Source organism: Scomber scombrus, chromosome 19 (assembly GCF_963691925.1).
Source record: "Scomber scombrus chromosome 19, fScoSco1.1, whole genome shotgun sequence".
NCBI classification, from domain to species: Eukaryota; Metazoa; Chordata; class Actinopteri; order Scombriformes; family Scombridae; genus Scomber; species Scomber scombrus.
In genome coordinates, this window is record NC_084988.1 from 13,297,686 (window position 1) to 13,305,143 (window position 7,458).

Genomic DNA, 7,458 nt, shown 5'->3' on the forward strand with positions numbered 1-7,458 from the left:
CTACTTCACTCATGTGTCATCCATGCTATCATAAAAGTACACAAATACACATACATGTGCATGCACATATGTGCAGATTTATCTACCTGACAACATTCAACATCAGTATTGTTTCACAACATATACATGTCCTCTCTTTCAATTATCCACATATTGATTGTACCAGTGGTCCAGATACAGTTTACACACTCTAGTACAGGTTATGATTTCCCTACAGAATATCAATGGGCACTGCAGGGGGCATTTGAAATAAATCACAGCCCATTATTGGTTGCAAACTCCAGACCCACTCATTTTTCTGTTCCTATCACATTATATTTTTGTCGCTGTTTATAAATGGTTCTGCATCATTCATGCCTCATATTCCCTAGTTGTTGCAGTGGATCTGCAGATGACACAGATGCAAAGCATAACTTGAGACTCAGCGCTGTAGTGGAGGGAACTGGGATGTGAAAGGAAACGCAAGATCCTCTCTAACAGAATCAAACCTGTCTGCCACCTGCTTTGCATCAAAATGTCAATATTTGTGCCAGTTATTATCCTTGAAAGGAATTTTTCAACTGAGTGAAAAAAGCAGGCCTTTTTAAAAGCAAATCTACCATCAAAGTACTTGCCCTGCCTCCTTCATATACTTTATCGGGGATATTCCATTTTGACTTCAATGTATTAAAGCAAGAGATAGTACCAGGTTCAGTTTGGCTGAGATTCTCCTTCAAAAGTTATTGGCACCATGTACAATAGCCTTGTAATTTATGAGAACTGTTAGGGCCTCTGACAGAAGTTGTAAAGCATCTTGACTGATTGGGTAGATATGAGATGTGTGCAGTCATGGCATATTGTCCCCTGTATGTGAGCACTACATGCGGAGAGTTGCATGGCTTGCTCTGTCACAGATAAATTACTTCACACAGTCAAATGAAGTTGCTGTAAATCACCTTGCAGACCTGAGACTAGTCCTGAGTGACGACCTTTACGCCTATTTGACTTTAACTCTTATTTATGTTAATCACATCTGTATTATACCGACAGTAAAATTGTCTCATATTGGAAAAGGTCATTGTTTCGCTGTACAGCACATGATGGGGACTTAAAAACACACCGGTTTCATTTATTACTAAGACGAAGAAGCTTTGAATGACTCTTATATATAAACAAATTTGTTTTTGTCCTCTCTTTTTTCCAGAAAAGGGGAAACATTAGCATGCTTTGCTTTGATCGGCATGACATTAATTCCAAAGGTACGTACTTAAGAAATAAAACCATTAAATATCTCATCAATCCAAATTGTAATCTCAAGACATAACACATAATGCTGTGCAGTAGAGCTCCATACAGAGCACAGCAGTGTTCATCAACCATATGGGGATACAACATGTTCCATGTTATTGTAACAAATTATAACAAATTGTGAGCATAACAAATGCATGGTGTGGATATTAAATGCTTATGAAATCTCACCACAAAGAGCTTCATGATATTCATGACACTAAAGTAGTAACATATTCTATGGATCTTAGTCCTATACAATACATCTTATCATACAGAATATATATTTTTCCTCTGTTTGATTCAGTCATCCTAGTTTTTATTCAGGCAAAGGACAAACGGTATCCATGGATATGGCTTCACTGAAGGAGAATGAGAGCCTTTGTTAACTACAGTAAAGTTGGATAAAAATGTACACTTTTCCTCTCATTCATCATATACATGTCATGAAAGGCCTTCAAAATGCAGCAGGTCCCAACAGCAAAAAGTCTCTTTTTTTTCTTTCTTTCTTTTTTTTTTTTTACATTTTCATGGTGAAAAATAATAAGTTCCAAAGACTGTGTTGAAAATCAGCCATTGTGTTGTGAGAGAGGCGTCTGCGTGTGATCTGTGTTGCACTCGAGACGACAGGCTCTGTGAAGTGCACCGCTGCCCAGTTACACAGCGGCTTTGATTGCCAGTTTGTTCTGTGCGTAGCCTGTAGCTTTGAACTGCGTCTCAAGATGAAAGCCAACCTTGTCCACAGTACGTCCACTGTAGACCGCTGCTTTTGCTTATTTGCTTCAGGCTCCATCAAGGGCTTCGGGACTATTTTTTTCTATAGTTCTTTACCATGCTGGTATGAGCATTATGTATAATTTATCATACAATGCATCCAGAGACAGCACCCCATCTCGAATCCATTTTAATTTAATGCCCCTACTTTTCTTTCTGCATCTTGTGTTGACTGACTCTGGGGTCAGTGTGTGATACCACTAAGGTATGTCTTTGTTGTGTCCAGCAGATAGACTTTGATATTAGTGGTTCCCATGGTTAGAGCATCACCACTCAATGCTTATCCTCTCTCTCTCCCTGTTTCTCCCCCTTTCTCTTTCTCTCCTTCTCTTTCCTCTAAAAGCCAGAGCCATAGAATACAGTGTCAGACTGCTAAGGACCAGACGTGCTCCTTCTATTCTGTCTCCAGAAGCCAGCTGCTCATGTATAAGATGAAACAGTGTTATAAACCAAATAAAAATGTCTTGCCTCTTGACAGCCCCACCGTGAATATATGGCCTCTTATTTTAGTGAATATATTGCATAATTATGTATGGTTATGAATATTACATGGAGCCTCACACTGAGCGCATGGTAAGATGCCTAATTGCGGACTTTAATTATTAAGAAGCAAAGGTCCTGAGCGGGTTTTGTGAAAAGCACTTTTGATAAATTATTTTTTGCAGTTTTCTGATGAATTATTTTGAGGGCTTGTGTCTAATCAGCAGGCATAGTGGACGGCGTAACTGCTCTTGAGAGAGACTTATCTTCCCATGGAGAGGAATTACTATGCTGATTAAATCCACTGAAATCAACTAATAACTTAATGATATTGGAGTGGATCAAAATATGTGTATCACTCCCTCTCCTAGTGGTGGCTAAGAAGAACACAAGGGCACAGTTATGTTTAGAATGAGGGCTTTTGCCATTGACCTCAGGCCACAGCTATAATATTTCTGTGTAACATGAAGCAGGGAGACGGAGCAAGTTTGTGTAATGGTATGTGCTAAAGCAAACCAAAGCAGCTCATATTAAACACAGTGTAGTAGTTCTTTACTTTATACTTCATACCGTATGAAGCACTTCAAGGAAAAAGTCCAGAGAGGCTGACTAAACAAGGAATAATAAACTAGATCTCCCTCAAGTACTGCTAAAGCCCCTAGAAACAGGCTGCTTGTATAACTATAGTACTATTGCTAGGTCCACTTTTTCCTCTTCAGCATGTATTATATCTGAGGTGCCCATATAAAAATATTCCTCCCTAGTTATGTATTCAGTTCAAGTGCACTTAGTATGCAGAAAAGTTTAAGGTTTGACCCTGGTTTTGTGTTGAAAGAAATCTGAAAATGAATAAAACAGGCTTCTTTGCATGTTACTTCAAATATAGAACTGGCGCACATGATGTATTCTTCCATAAAAGCTAATGGCTGTAATGTAGACAATAAGAATCACTGACCCACTTAATCACAGTTCTATGTCACGCTGTGACAGTGCGAAAGTTAGTTCACCACAAGTGTAGGATGAAACGTGGGGTAATACCAGGCTCCCTCTATTCCCCTCTTACAAAATGCATGTCGGTCTAGCACTTATGAGATGCAGTCAAGCTGCTTTTTGCAAGCCAGCACAAATAAGTGAATAATTGATTGATATTGATGTGAGGATCACCTCAGTGTATCCAGTAGTTGTTGTGTTTAGAAGTCTCCCGTGGAGGGCAGGAGCCTGGCCATCTGTCAATAACACGTCAGCCGTCTCACATGGCGGGCACTCTGACCAGCTCAAACGCTTCAGTAAGCAGCTGAACAATTGTTCTCAACATGACATTGAATGGAGGCTGGAAGCTTTAGTGTTTTAGGTCTGTTTCAGCCAGTGGTCCTCAAAGTTGTTGTGAACATAATGGACACACACTACAAGAAATACAGTTATTTTAAATGATAGATTACAGTGTTGATTGCAGTTCACTCCATAATGCACAAACTGATATAGTTGATGATGAATATAATATACACATATAAATATTGGGTGTGTGGATGTGGGATCTGTGCCAGTAGTACCACAATCTTGGATCACAAGCTATTGTCAGGTTCTTGGTTGAGTGCCTTGCTCAAGGGCATGTAGTGGTTCTTATGGAAATGTTATAGCCCAGTGCAGCCACAGGCTGAATATAACAAACGTGTCTGAACTTTTGTATGTCATGTAAGTGAAATGAAAATTGTCAAAGGTAATTTCATAGAGAGGCTCCACATGCCCCGAGACCTGTATCAGGCCTCCTAGCAAGATGGACAGGTGGTGTTAATAAAAAGACCTTTTTCGCCGCTGACATCATCTAGAGCCACCAGGAAGCCACTTTTCCCTCTCTCTCTCTCTGCTCCAGCCTGGTAGCTACCTACTGTCTGAATCTAATGACTGGAAGCACAGCTAAAAGCTCTCAGTGTGATAAGGTAATATGGAGTGAGAGAGAGAGTGTGCTATATCAGTGAGACCATATATACTGATTATACAGCGATGAGGAAATGGTCTAAAAATAAAAACAAATGGAGAATGCTGGATGACATCACTCTGCAGACTGCTGAGTTTACAGTCATACAGTATACAGATGGTTGTGAAGCAGGGATGACGGTGGGAGCTGAGACTGTACTGACCTTCCTTATGTCATGCTTGGTAATATAAAAGAGAATAGCAATCTGTTTTACAAATATATTAATTATGAAAAAATGTGAATATTAAATTAAGAACATTATTATAAAATGTTAGTCTCATAAAGTTCCTAGTGTGGCACTGTGATACGTTGTTTTGTAGTAGCTGGCAAAATTAAGCTTTAAGTCATAGTTAATAACATTTTAGCTCTTGTCTGACCACCTACTTGTCTAATGTCCACTTTAGGTGTTTTAATCCTGTAAATGATCCCATCAGTGAGAGAAATCCTGCATATGTGTACCGTGTTTGTTTAAATTGTTAAGCTTTCACTGTGTGATGCAACCCTTTCTACATTATTGTTATATTGACCTCTCTATTTTCTCACCTTGTCTCCATTCATTGTCTCCCTTACAGCTCTCGTCCATCATCAACATTGTGCACACAGACACACAAACATGTGTACAGATTTCTTTCTCCATTTCTGTTTATTTGTCTCCCCTTTCATGCCAACCACTTCCTTTTCTGTGGTTCCTCAGTCTCCCTCTTTCTCTCTACCCCCCTTGTTTTCCTTTATCTGTTCCCAGACTCGCTGTCCTTAGTAAGATGGATGTGTGCATTCCCAGGGCAGATGGCCCTGTTGTTACTCTGTGTACCCGGCTCACACTTTAACACCCGGCCTGCTTGTCTGGCCTGATGGGCCATTGCCTGGGGAAAGAACTCCACTTCTACAAGGAGCAGCAAACCAGTGTTGTGCAGCTAGCTGCATGGGTGCTCACACCTTTTTTGTAAGGGAGTAGACAGTAGCAGACTGTGTGCCAAATACACACATGGGTTCTTTCTTTTTGTTTTTGTTAAAGGAAAGCTTTACATATACATAAACCATACTTTTGTCAGGTTTTGTAGAAAGTTCGGACCCAAATGCAGAAAGTTCCAAATTCAAGAGTTTTTAATTGAACAGAAAAAGTCAAAAAACAACTCCAACAAAGAATGTCCCGTCAAACGGTGAAAAAACTCAACAAAAATGCAGGCTCTTGGCCACAAAACTGAAACAGGAGAAGAGCTGACAAACTAGAGGGCAGTCCAAAGAGTGGTCTAGAGGCAGGCAAGGGTCAGGTCCAAATAAGCAGTCCAAACAGGCAGATAATCCAAATCGGCAGGCAAAATCCAAAAACCAGGTTCACAGGCAGAGTACAAACAAGCAGGTTGGCAGACAGGCAAAGCAGGTAACAACGGTTGATGTGCTCAGAACAAAAGACAATCTGACAAACTGGGGCTGACAGAGCACAGAATAAGTAGGCCTAATCATTAGGACTTAACGGAGTACAAGTGAGCACAAAATGGCCGACAATGACCACATGGAAGCATGACAGGTGAGGGCGGAGTCATTACCCATTACCCAGTCATTACAAAACAAACAAAAGCACATGGTTGCAACACACAAAATGTCCAGCAGGTGTCAATGAACATGCAAGGATACTGACAACTTTAATGTACTTCATGAATACTGCATTGTGTCACTAATGGTTTCATGGAGTTTAATATAACTTATAAAGTAACATACTAAAAAAGTAATGATCTCAACAGCTCCTGACTAGAGGAGTTGGCACTACAACCAGTAAAAAGATGGAAAGATATATTTATGGACTGTATTCAGTTTGGTGACTAGATTAAATTATTGACAACTGCTGGAAACCAGAAGCTGGAAAGGAAGTTGTCAAAAAAATGAGCAAACAGTATCTTAATGGCATGTAGACAGATTGCAGGTTTCAGTTCAGGGGCTTGATCATCCAAATTGTCTGGATTTTTAGAACAAATAAATTGTAACAAATCCTTTCTGTTTTTTTTTTTTGACAACAGCTGACTTTTGAGAGCACTAAAAGGTATTCTCCTTTGTATTCCCAAGTACAACATAATCACTGATGTTTCTGTCAATTTTCATAATCAGTTGTTTAATTCAGGGCCATGTTCCAGATATTTGTGCTCCTATGGTCTTCACACAGTGGTAAGTATGTCTCTTTTTGATTGAATTCACTTCACATTACAAATAAAATTAAAGCCGCAAGCGGCGATGGCGGGCCCTCGCTCACCCATGCCACCGCGGGGTCTGAGGCATGGCGGGGCTGTGGCGTGAAGCAGAAAGTGAGAAAAAACCTGGAAGGAGGCCAAAAATGCAATGTTTCGTTCATCCAGTAGGGGGCAGTCACAGGTAGTTACACATATGGTCTGGTGTGGTCTGGTGTGTTCAGGACGGCCACTCATCAGTCATGTGAAGTTTGGAGTGAATTGGACAAAGCATGAAGGAGTCATGAGAGGTTGATGGTTCATCCACCAGGGGGCAGTAGAGTGTAACAAAACACAAGCGGTTGCGTTCAGGGTGGGACAGTGATTACACATGTGAAGTTTTGTGGAAATCGCACAATGATGATGTAAAATATGGCACTTCCTGTTTCCACTAGGGGGCGAGACGAGTGAGATCGCCTATGAGCGAATGGAGACATTGAGGTCGGCACCCTGGACCTGTGTACCAATTTTCATGATGATACGAGTTCAATAAAGCCATCAAAAAGCCAAACGTATTTTCATGGCGAGGAATTGATGGTCGCCGCGTCGCCACACGGATGCCATTACTCGTAGCTTCACAGTCTTCATAATGTAGCTTCACCAACTGGTTCTGAATGAAGTTGATGGGGCAAAGTATGTAATTTTAATGAATCTTAATTAACTTCCTGTTACCACCGGGGGGCGCTATGAGTTACGTGGGAAGTTAATATATCGGGACGTTCAGGGCGGAGCCATCATCATGTC